Here is a 12,218-nt window from a genome sequence, read left to right on the forward strand (position 1 = left end):
AAAGGGAAAAAAGGAAAAGAATACAAGAAAAGGGGTGGGTGAAAAAAATTCAACAGAGAAAGATGAGAAAAGAAAATGGTGAAGAAAAGAAAAATAAAATTTAAAAGTGAAGGAAAAATAGAAGAAATGAAGAAGAGATGAGGAAAAGAGGAAAGGAAAAAACAGAAGGCAAGAAAAGAGAAAAGGGGCAAGGGAAAGGAGAAAGAATAAAAGGAAGGTTGAAAAATTTTAAAAGAGAAAGATGAATAAAAAGGAAAAGGAAAAATGAGAACAAGAAAAGGGGAAAAAATGACAAGACAAAACGAAGAAGACAAAGGAAAATAGTATAAGGGCAAAATGAAAAAGAAAAGAAAAAAGGAAAATAAAGTTAAAAGAAAAAGGAAAAAAGAAAAAGAGTCAAGATAAGACCTTGTAAGAAAGAAAAGCACAACTGGCTTCCCAGCCTTCTGAGTCTGAATTTCAGAGCTCTGTGCCAGCTCTGGGCTCCGAACAAATGGGCGCTGGTTGCAGAAGTCCCAAGGTAATTTTTTCAGTTGGTTTAATCATGGGTTTCAGGTGAAAGAAAAGATGAGAATAAATGCTTTATTCTCTGGAGCAAGAGACTCAGAATAGATTTCCTAAAGGTGTGTTTCCAGGGCAGCTGTTTCCATAGGATATTGTTTTTCTCTCTGTGTCCCTGTACCAGTTGCATTCGTACACTCAGGTCACTCATGGTCCTGTGTGAACTGCAGAGAACCCTGGACACACAATCCCAAATTCCCAAAGCCACTCTATTATTTGGTTAAGTCCCAGTTTTTGCCAGCAGCTCTGCACAGCATGTCCATTTTTCTTCATGTGACAGAAGTGCTCAAACTGCTCCAAACTCCCATTTCCCTGCCCCTCTCCCACCCCACTGATCCACAGAAATGGGGAGCTCTGAGATGGGGGTTTTGTCAGGGCTCTCCAATGAGAACTTCTTTACATGGGGAAATTGCCCACTATGCCTATTGCAGTCTGACTTGCTGTGCAAATGCTCTGATTCCTGTTTAAATAACCTTTTTCCAAATTACCTTAATCTTTAAAGGGCTGCAGGGAAAATGCAGTTGTTATTAATCAATAGGAGCAGGAGCAGTAAGGAGCAGTAGTTACAATACTCAGGATTTGCAGGAGGCACCTGCTGTGCTCAGGACTGTGCAGGCAGCACAGCAAGGCCACTTCTGCAACCGGGTCTCCACAGAGAGGGGAGTGGCAAAACGTGATGGTGTGGAGGGAGTGTGGAAAAATGGAGATGGTTCCAGTTGTCTTGAACTGCAACAGTTTGTCAGGGCTCAGAATCACAGAGTCATTAAGGCTGGAAAGGCCCTCTAAGATCATGGAGTCCAGCCATTAACCCAGCACTGCCAGGGCCACCACCAACCCATGGCTGATGTCCCTTTTTTAATATGAGACTGTTCTGAAGCCAGACGGGGGATTGAAAAAGGAGACCCCTTGGCAGGGACCAGGAGTGCTCTGTGGGCATCGCCCACAGGGGCTGCAGCTCCAGCTGTGCCTCAGTGGGGCCTGGCAGCCCTAAGGGAAATAACACAAAGGAGGATTTTGTCCCCAAAAATTGCAGCTAGAGAGAGGTGAAAGCTCTGTGGTACTTCTTGTAGTGCCCAAGCCCTGGAGATGGAGGCCACATCTTCCAGAGGCCTTATGCAAACTGCCTTGTACCTGTGGCTGGACAGCTCTGAAAGGTGATGAGGCTACTGTGTGTCCTCCCTCTGCCAGGTCAGGCCACCTCTGGAACCCAGCAAGAGTGCAGCAAGCCGAGATTTCTCCCCCACCAGACACCCTGGAGAAGCTTGTATCATTTGCAAGCCTGAGGTGTCGTTGTGCCTCTGTTCTCCTCCTGTCCCAAACAGCAGATATTTTTGTGCACTAATCCCCCAGTTACCTGCCTGGAAAGGGGCAGGATTCAGAGCTGCAGCCACAATTAATTGTCCCTAAATTTCAGTGAGTTTTGTCTCCCTCATCTTGTCTTTAACATCATCACTCATCACCCGTGCTGCAGGAGCCCCCAGTCCATGCCCAATGCCAGCCCCAGTGCCCAGCCCAGCTCCTGCCCCACTGCCCAGACCAGCTCCCTCACCAGCCAGAGGAAAGCAAGGCAGAGTTTCTTGAGGTTTGTGCCATTTGGCTGGAGGAGAACACACCAAGCCCGACCTTCCAGCCCTGGGACTGAGCAGACAAGGCTTCTTTTCCAGACCAAAGGTCCCAGCCCTACCCCAACACTGCCTTTTAAGGCCTCCATCTAATAAAAACCAGCTGTCAGCTGCTCTGTTGGAGCTGAGGGTCCCTCCAGGGTGGGGCAGGGCTCTCCCCCCCCCTGCAGGAGCCCAGTGACCCCTCCTTTGCTGGAGCTCAGCCCTTTGCAGGGGGCTGAGCAGTGGCTGCATAATTAATAGCAGTGCTTTGCAAGAGTGGAGAGAAGGAGACAACCAGAAAGGATAAAATGCCTAAATAGCCTTTTTGGAATAGGAGGAATAATGTCACATGCTCAGGGGGTGCCTTTTGTTGTGGTCTCAGCTCTGCAATTGCTGGCTGAGAGCAGAAACACCTGAGCAAGACTTCGTTAGACATCCCTGGTTCTGCCCAGTTCTAACCCAGTCCCTGACCGCAACATCCATTCTGGCTGTGATGGGAAGGAGGGGTCAGGGGAGAGCTGGGTCAGGGTTTGCTCCGTCTTGGTGGGGCTTGGAACCTCCTCATGCACCAGGGCCAGGTTATCCAAAGGGCTTTGGGGAGGGTTCAGACAAGACTGACCTGCAGAGAAGGTACCATGCTTTGAAACTCAGAATGAAATCCTTTGGACTGTAAAACCTCTCCCAGACACACTCTGCTTGGTGTAATCCTAAACCACAGGCAACACCAACTTGTGTGTTTTCCCCTAAAATCTCTCTGTGTTTCACAGGAGTCAAGTCATGTGTCTGTCTCAGCCAATCCTCTCCAGACTTGGTTGTTCTGCTCTTATCCTAAATTGCCAGGAGAACACTGGAGCCAAGACTTTTTGTTGACAGCAGTGATTTTTTCCCCTGAGTGATTTTTATGTAATCCTGATGTGGTTTCTCTCTGATTCCACCTTTGTGGTTCACTCAGGCTTTACCTACAAACACCCAATTCCAGGCTTTGGTTCCTTCCATAATGGAGTATGTCCATCATAAAACCTTTGTGGAATAGGTGCTGAGCAAGGTCCAGACCTTTCAAGGCTGTAGCATGCACTATGTCACTTGAGTTTCATTCCAGAGCAGTTTCAAGGGTTAATCAAGGATGGCCCAAAAGCCCAGGCAGGCATTTGCTCCTTTTGCCTCCTCATAGCCTGGCTGTGCTTGGAGAGCATCTGCTCTTGAGAACATGGGCTGCTGCTCCTCACTCATGCCCTGATTGCATGGAACCTACAGGACAAATGTCCAGGAAGGAATTGTGAGCCAGGAAACCTGCAGGTGAACACCCAGGAGGCTCATCCCCTGCTCAGCACAACGCAGGGCACATCTGAGAGCCACTGGGCACTCTGCTCAGAGAGCTGAGGGCTCATCCCCTGCTCAGGCACAACACAGGACAGGTCTGAGAGCCACTGGGCACTCTGCTCAGAGGGCTGAGGGCTCATCCCCTGCTCAGCACAACGCAGGGCAGGTCTCAAAGCCACTGGGCACTCTGCTCAGGGCTTGGCAGGGGGATCTCCCAAGCAGAAGCCTGGATGTCTGCAGAGGGTGTGCCTGGCAGGGGCGGCACTGCCAGCACCAAACTGGGACCGTGGTGCTGCTCCCTCAGCTCCCAGAGCCCTGGGTGCCACCCCACCTGCCTGGCGTGCTGTTTCCCTGCAGTGAGGGTTGTCACATTGAATTCCATAAGGAATAGTGCAGCCCAACAGCACACCACCCTCAGAGGAAAGGATTTTTCCCAAATATCTGATCTAAATCTACCCTCTTTCAGTTTAGAACAGTTTCCCCTTCTCCTGTCACTATCTGCTTGTATTCAAAGCCTTCATCACGTTTTAAAAGCCCCCTTTAGGAACAGAAAGGCCACAGTGGGGTGTCCCCACAGCCCTGATACAATAATTCATATTCCCTGAGGAGCAGCTCCTCCTCCCCACTGCCCCTTTTCTCCATCCCACAGCTGGGAGAACAGTAAGGCTTTTGCTGCAAGGATAACCCAGAACTTGCTACTTCCATGTGAAAACACAACAGCTTCAATCCCTGACTCATCCTAATACTCTGTGGGACAACTCCGAGATGTTTCCACTTTTTTAAACATTTCATGCGTCCTCATTCCTGTTTTCTGGGCTTTTTCTCTCCAGCACAAAGGCAGGATGTAACTGTTCTTTGGTTGTGGTTTTGTTTTCTTGTCTTTTGGGGTGGTTTGGTTTTTTTTTTAATTGGACAAGGTGAGATACAGGGGCAAGGGAAGGAGCAGATGAAAGCAGACCCTGGAATGGCAGCCAGCAGTTATCCAAGTACATGTGGCAGAAAACACCTCTGAATAAACAACAAAAATAAAATAAAAATAATAAAAATAAAAACAGCAGAAAACTCTCTCTCAATCAACCAGGCCAAAAAAGTCAAAGTTTGGCAGGGAACAATCTGAGAAAGTGTCTGAAGAGCTGGGCTTAGGTTCTGTATCCCACACAAGAGCCAAAAATGTGTTTGGCCACAAACAGTGCATGATGCATTGCAAAAGGCCCCACAAGGAGATCTTTAGAGGGTGGGATGGTTGGCATGGGGAGGAGAAAGGGGGAGGCGTCACTGCAGGAGGAATATCTCAACCTTCAAACAACAGCCACTAAAATATCCCATGCTCTGCCTCCCCAGAGGTGACAAGGGCTGAAAGTTTTGTGCAGGATGGCTTTTCCAGGATAATCTAATCTCATTTAAAATTATTTCTAACTGTTCCTTTCCTGGTGAGAAGGAAAAGCCCAAAGATAGGGCCTGATGCAGGGATGTCATGAGGCTTTGGATGACTAGGGTTTGGATTGGGCCCACGGTGTGAGAGACTGTGCTCCAATCCAGCCATAAATAAAGTGCCTTCAGTTAATGTTTATATTTGCTTTAATTTATTTAACCAAGGAAGTCAGCAGAGGCCCAGAGGTCTTGGGATTAAGAATGAGCTGGCCAAGACAGCAGCAGATAAAACCTGCACCAGTGTAAATCAGAGCTCCCATAAGTCAGCCTGGAGAAACCCTGGGCAAGGCAATAAAACGTGGCCACTGGGGCTTCACTGTCTCCTTCCCGACTCTCCCCTTCTGCCAGAGCCAAACACCAGTTCTCCTTTGTCCCTTTAAGAGGTCCTGGAGAGAATGGGCTGATCCTGCTGCAAACCAGAGTGCAGAGCAGCACTGCAGGAGCTGGGCTTTGTGAGCAGCTCAAATGCTTTGCCTCCCTTTATGGCCAGACAATATCAAAGACAAGATCCAGAAGCTTTACTGCCTCTTTTTCCTACTGAAATGTTGGGAAAGGCTTCGCCTCCCCCTTATTAGAGCCACATGGTGAAAATCACTGAGCTCCAGCACTGGTTTCCCAATACGGTGTGAGTTTGCCCCCACAGAGGCAGCTGTGCACCCTGGAAAGGGCTGTGTGTCATTCTGCCCTCCCAGGGTGCAGGGAGTGGGGTGAGCCCTGGGGGAGCTGGGGCAGCCCCCTGGAAAGGACTGTGTGTCATTCTGCCCTCCCAGGGGTGCAGGGAGTGGGGTGAGCCCTGGGGGGCTGGGGCAGCCCCTCAGCTCCCTGCACACAGAGCTGTGTGTGAGGACACCGTGGGAGCCATTTGTCACCAGGGGATATTTCATCCTTTAGAGTTCACCTTGGCAAGGAGCCCTTTTCCCACCCAGCCTTGGCACCCACCTCCTCAGCCCTGTGGGGTTGCCACATGCCTTTCAGGCACCTTTTTCTTCCTTTAATGACACCCCGCAGGACGGTGCCAGTTTATGACCGTGTTACAGCGAGGCTGCTCCTGCTCCCACAGTCATGACTCTGTCATGATTTCCATTATAAACCTCAGACTGGAATTTGGGGGTAATTTTTCCTCTCTTTCTGGGGTCTATAATTTGATCATAAAAGCTCATGCTGGGCTAAAATTCAGCTGCCAGGTCTTGGTTGGATCCCAAATCTGCCTTAACCCTAAGGCTGCTGAGCTGCTCTCAGGTAGGTGAGGGCTCTGGGGTGCTGAGCATGCCAAGGTGTGACAGACAATCCTTAGGGGCAGCAGGGAGGGCTGGTCCCCTTTGGTTTGGGGTATCTGGGGGCCAAACTGCAGGGGAAATCCAGTTGGGCAATGCCACTTCCCACTGCCTTGTGTCCTCTAGGACTGCAGGCTGATATCCCTGTTCTTTGATTGACACCTTTATTCCATATCCTCATGTGTGTCTCCTGCCTGATCTGTTCCTGAGCCCTTCACTCTCTATTTCCTTGTGCATTCAATGCACACTTTCATGCAAACCCCCACACTCATTAAGTTTTCCCAGTTGTGTGTCACTCTAAAGCACCTTGTGGCTCTTGCTCCACATCTCACTGGCTCAGGCCTTTGGTCAGTCCTTGTTTTCCAAGCTCCTCTGCAGAGAGTTTGAGCTTTCCCAAAAGGACCACCTCAGTTCAGGTTGGTTTGGGGTCTGACAGTAGCTCCCACCACCACAAACCACTGGTTCCTGGGGCCAGACTCCTCATGCAGTGGCTCTTAGGCACCACCAGATCAGAAAATTCCCTCTTTTCCCCAGGCTGAGCCCCCCCAGCTCCCTCAGCTGCTTTTCCCAGGACTTGTGCTCCAGATCCTGAGCATGGCACAGACACAGCTGACCCATGGACAAGGATTTCCTGGGGGAAAAACAGCTGCCATCAGATACAGTGCATGAGGGAAGGCAAAGCCTGGTCAGCATGTGCCCATCTACAAAGCGAGTGTGCCAGCCCTGCCCTGACCTGGGGCACCCAGTGAGATGCCAAAAGACTTTGCACTGATGAGATGCTTCAGCCACGAAGGTCTCCTGAGAGCTCAGAGCTGCAGGACTGAGGTCTCAGGGCTGTGCAAACCTCTAATCTATCCCAGCAATGATCTGTGGCACAAAGACACTTCCAAGGCAGTTGCACAGCAGCTGGTGAGTGAAGTTCTGAGGTACTGCAGTGGCCGTGGGCAGGAAAGCAGCACCAGTGAAATACGTGACACGAGAGATGAATAGCCCCAAGCTGTGGCCAGGAGGGGTCAGACTCACCTCTGCTTCCTCCGGGCCATGGAACAATCAGGGATTAAGGAAATGCTACAAACTGAAGATTAAGTGCAAACAATATTAAAGCAGGGCCCTGGTCTGGATGGGGACTGTAACACTGGGGCTGTGGGACTTGGTTGTGCTGCAGGGACACCAGTGCGGGAACACCAGCGCAGGGACACCAATGACACCAGTGCAGGGACACCAGTGCGGGGACACCAGTGCGGGGACACCACTGCAGGGACACCACTGCAGTGACACCACTGCAGTGACACCATTGCAGTGACACCAGTGCAGTGACACCACTGACACCACTGCAGGGACACCAGTGCTGGGACACCAGTGCGGGGACACCACTGCAGTGACACCACTGACACCACTGCAGTGACACCATTGCAGTGACACCATTGCAGTGACACCACTGTAGTGACACCACTGACACCACTGCAGTGACACCATTGCAGTGACACCATTGCAGTGACACCACTGCAGTGACACCACTGACACCACTGCAGTGACACCACTGCAGTGACACCACTGACACCACTGGAGCACTGGGTGGGTTACAGTGGCTCCTGCTGCTCCTCTGCCAGCCCAGCCCAGCAGCTCAGGGCCAGGTGTGCTCCTCTGGCTCCAGCACCACCTCTGGCAGCATCAGGACCTGACCCTCCCCATCCTTTGCACCACTGCTGTGCTCACTGCCATGCTGAAAAAACCCTGAAACATCAGCGAAAGGACTGGTGGTTTGTTTGTTTGCTTGTTTTAAACTTTCTGGAAGTGAAACACAGGTCCTGCTGGAGCTTATCACTGCTGAGTGGTTTGTTTCCAGGCACGAGATTTCATCTCATGTCCCTGTTCCTCCCTTTGACATTCCTGTCTGGATTCCAGCTGCTTGGGGAAGAGACTGGAGAGAGGTGAAGGAACAGGGATTATTCACACCAGATCATTTTAAGCACTTACAGTAATTGTCTAAGGTGGTTTGGATCTTTCATAGTTGGTGGAGGGAGAGAAGCTGCTCCAAAGGGCAATTGGGAGCCCTGGAACTGAGGTCGGAGCTGGCATTTTGGCTGGAAGCTGCTGGAAGTGTTTTGGGTGATATGGGTTATTCAACCATAAACACAAAACTTTACCCACAGAAGATTCCATCCACTTCACCCTTCTCCAGCATTCCAGAAAGTGGGTGTCTAATTCAGGGGGCTCTGCTTGCTCTGAAGGTGATGGACAGTGCTGTCCCTACCAAACTCTGCTCTGCAGGGGATTGCAAGAACCCTTTCCCATTCTACACTGCCACCATCACCAGTGCTGCAGGATAGATTTGGAAATTTGGATCTCTGTTTTGGAAAAAGCAGAACTGAAAAGGAAGGAAGGAAGGAAAAAGAACAAGAGAATGGGGGGGAAGGAATAAAGAAAAGAAGGAACGAGAGGAGTAGAGGGAGAAGGAAAGAAAGAGGAGGAGAGCAAGAAGAAAGCTACCTTTGTTCTTTGCCACATTAAACTTAAAACATCACACTGGTAGCAATATATTGGCCTCATTACGCAAAGATTGTAAGGTCCAGCAACTCATAATTCCACCAATAAAGATCAGGATTTGCCAATAAAAATTAGGGCAGCCACTGATCCATAGTCTCAGTTTCCTGCTTGTGATGGAATTGTAAAATACAATGATCAAATTTGGTGCAAAACAGAGCAAATGTGCAAACTAAACCAAGCAAAATTACAGCCCTTTTCTTGCCACTGCCACGTGAACCCAGAGAGGAACAGGTCCTGCATCAGAACACCCAACCCAGCTATGAGGAGGAACCCCATTTTTTAAGCTGTATGGAAAGTCTTTGCTCACCATTTTATGTGTAACACTTTTAGCAGTTTCAAAAAGAGGCACAGAGGGGCTTGATTGAAAACTGATGACACAGCCTAGCCCTGCCTTTAGCATTTTGGCATGCAGCACACAAGCATTTCTGAAACCCCTCCAGTACCTAGAACTGTACCTGGAATCCTTTTAGGACTAATATTAAAAAGGCATGGCAGGCTAAAGGCAGGTCTGCTCAGAGGAGTGAACATCACATGAGTGACCTGCCCCTTTCTGTCTCTGAGCAATAGAAAGACAAGAGTCTTGTGAGATATATTTTTGCCTCTGGGGGGGAAAAATTCTTGAGAATGTACCTTCACCCTAACTTCAAACTGTTCTGTTTGGTGTTTTCTCCAAGAGCTTAACAGTGCCTGCAATCCCTTGAGCATGACCCTGCTCAGCAGTGCCCAACCCTCTGCTCAGCCCTGGCCTTCCAGGAGCACCTGCCACACAAAATCGGGGGAAAAAATACATGAGGTCTTTAGTTAGAAGTCTTCAGGGTATCCCTAAGGGTAAATTCTCTGGGGGGTGTGTGGCAATGCCTACTCACTCCCAATCAATCGTTTTGGTGGGAGCACAAGTCAAAGAACGAGAACTTGTGGGGGGAAGCTGTTGGTTTTCCACAGTTCTGTGCTGAGAGGGGCTCTCTGCCGCTCCCTCCTGCCTCTCGTGTTCCTCCACACTCATTCACACGTTAACTTTGGACTCGGACACAGCAGGGGAAAACATCGAACAGTTGGCTGCTCGCTCCGAGGAGCTGACAACGGCAGGGCGGAGCAGACAGCGAGGTTTTGCCTTAAATTTTCAAGTTTTCAGCGCTACATTTTTCTAAAGCAGGGAGGGGGAGAGAAAAGAGAAGGAAAGGAGAGGGGGAGAAATGGCATTCCACGAAGAAAGACTCACATTTTCCAGCGTTCTAACGTGCTCTGCGCTGTCCCCAGCCCGCCCTGGGAGCAGCATTCCCTCTGCACGGAGGAGGAAAGGTCAGCGGTGAGGGTGTCGCAGGATGTCCCTCACTGTCCCCGGGTCGTGTCCCTCGGAGTGGGGACAGAACCTCCTGCATTCAGCGGGGACAGAACGCCCCGCACATAGAGGAGACAGAACGCCCCTCACGCACAGGGGGCAGAACGCTCCGCACACAGAGGGGACAGAACGCCCCGCACACAGAGAGGACAGAACGCCCCGCACATAGAGGAGACAGAATGCCTCTCACACACAGGGGGCAGAACGCCCCGCACACACAGGGGACAGAACGCCCCGCACGCACAGGGAACAGAACGCTTCGCACACACAGGGAACAGAACGCCCTGCACACACAGGGGACAGAATGCTCCGCACACAGAGAGGACAGAACCCCCCGCACTCAGCGGGGACAGAACGCCCCGCACACAGAGGGGACAGAACCCCCCGCACACGGAAGGGACAGAACGCCCCTCACACACAGGGAACAGAACGCCCCGCACACAGAGGGGACAGAACGCCCCGCACACGGAGGGGACAGAACGCCCCGCACACCACGGGCACTGCGGGATTATCCCCCCTGGGCTTGTTGGGTACCCCTGGGGGCAGAGGGCATGGACAGAAAGCTGTTCTGCTGGACAGGTGGGAAAGGCAGGAGAGAGAAGACACGGCGGATGTGATTTAAAGCGCCGGGAAAGCCTCTGCCTCACGGGAAAATTAACTTTAGTGTATGTAAGGTAAGATAGGCCTCTGATGCTGCCAGGTGTGGGTCCACCTGAGCTTGCCCAGCCAGGGGATGGAACAGCCTTTGCACAGTGGGGGCCACGGAACAGGGTGAGATTTTTAGTGTGGAGTGAAGGCCATCACTGCAATGGTACCTCAGGCTTCTGGACTGGGTGATGGAGCTGTTGGGTTTTGCTGGGAAGAACACAGGGATGGGGGCGAGGGCAGGGGCTGATATGGAAAAACATGAGGCACGTGGTCCCCACAAAGGGGGTTGATGGTGGTGCTCAAACACCCCTTCCCCAGCTGAGTGGTGTACCCGAGGGAATCCCTCTGCTCCTGAGAGATAACAGCCCCAGAGATTGTTCATGAAAAGGAAAATTATTCAAATGGATTGTGATTGTCTCTTGTCACACACACACACACACACACACAGGCGAAAGGCAAGTTATACCCTTTGAAAAGCACCCCTGCAAGCAGGAGTGCAGGAGTGCCAGTAGACTCCAAAGAGCGTGGTTTGTCCTTTTTTTTTTCTCTAAACACAAAACAAAGGCTCAACTGTGCTTGAGAAGAGGACCAAGTGCTGGGACCTTGCACTGGGACCCCAGGTCCAGAAGACTTTGAAGTGTATTTGAGTTTTAAAATACTGCTTCTCAGCTAGAGGTTTAATTTCTGGCATTAAGTTGCCTTTTGGGTTGGTTTTGTTTTGTCTTTTTTTTTAAAGAGTTGCCAAGCTCAATCCCAGAGTCAGTTTTAGGTTCTTTTTCATGTGGCTGATTCCTCCCCACCTTCCCCAAACCGTCTCACACTGCTCACATCAAACAAGCCATTCCCTGTGGGGCTGGGCTGTACCATCCCCCAGTTCTGAGCCACATAAGAGGCATCAATATTTGCAGGACACTGTTTGCCCAGGCAGTGTGTGCACAGGGAAGTCATCTGGAGTGAGAAAGGATGTTTTATCTCTTCTCTGTGCATTTGGGAGCATTGGCCAAGCCCTGCTATCCACAGGCTGGAGATGGAGGGATGGAGAGCAGCCCTGGGAGGTGCATTTGGGGTGTTGGGTGAGAATCCCCCCTGCCCTGGGCAGGCAGTAGGGGAGGGAAGGGGGGATTGTGCCCCTCTGCCCCTCAGGTGAGCCCCCTCACCCTGCAGAGCTGCCCCAGCCCTGGGCAACAACAGCACGAGGACGTGGAGCTGCTGGAGAGTCCAGAGGAGGGCCCAGAGATGCCCCAGGGCTGGAGCCCCTTTGGGCTGGGAGAGCTGGGGGGGTCACCTGGAGAGGAGAAGGGTCTGGAGAGACTTGAGAGCCCCTTGCAGTGCCTAAAAGGGCTCCAGGAGAGCTGGAGAGGGACTCGGGACAAGGGATGGAGGGACAGGACACAGGGAATGGCTTCCCACTGCCAGAGGGCAGGGCTAGATGGGATATTGGGAAGGAATTGCTGGCTGGGAGGGTGGGCAGGCCCTGACACAGGTTGGGCAGAG

At 51.2% G+C, this 12,218-nt stretch overlaps 1 protein-coding gene across 1 annotated transcript in view; it reads right to left on the reverse strand.

The window, feature by feature from the left end:
* Window positions 1–10,012, reverse strand: part of WNT11 (Wnt family member 11) — a 35,239-nt gene extending 25,227 nt beyond the window's left edge. Inside the window, exon 1 of the mRNA XM_071565008.1 lies at window positions 9,957–10,012. The gene's annotated coding sequence lies outside the window, so the exon portion shown is untranslated. The remainder of the gene's footprint in view (window positions 1–9,956) is intronic.
* Window positions 10,013–12,218: the final 2,206 nt, after the last annotated feature.

The sequence above is a fragment of the Pithys albifrons genome, chromosome 1 (genome assembly GCF_047495875.1).
Source record: "Pithys albifrons albifrons isolate INPA30051 chromosome 1, PitAlb_v1, whole genome shotgun sequence".
NCBI classification, from domain to species: Eukaryota; Metazoa; Chordata; class Aves; order Passeriformes; family Thamnophilidae; genus Pithys; species Pithys albifrons.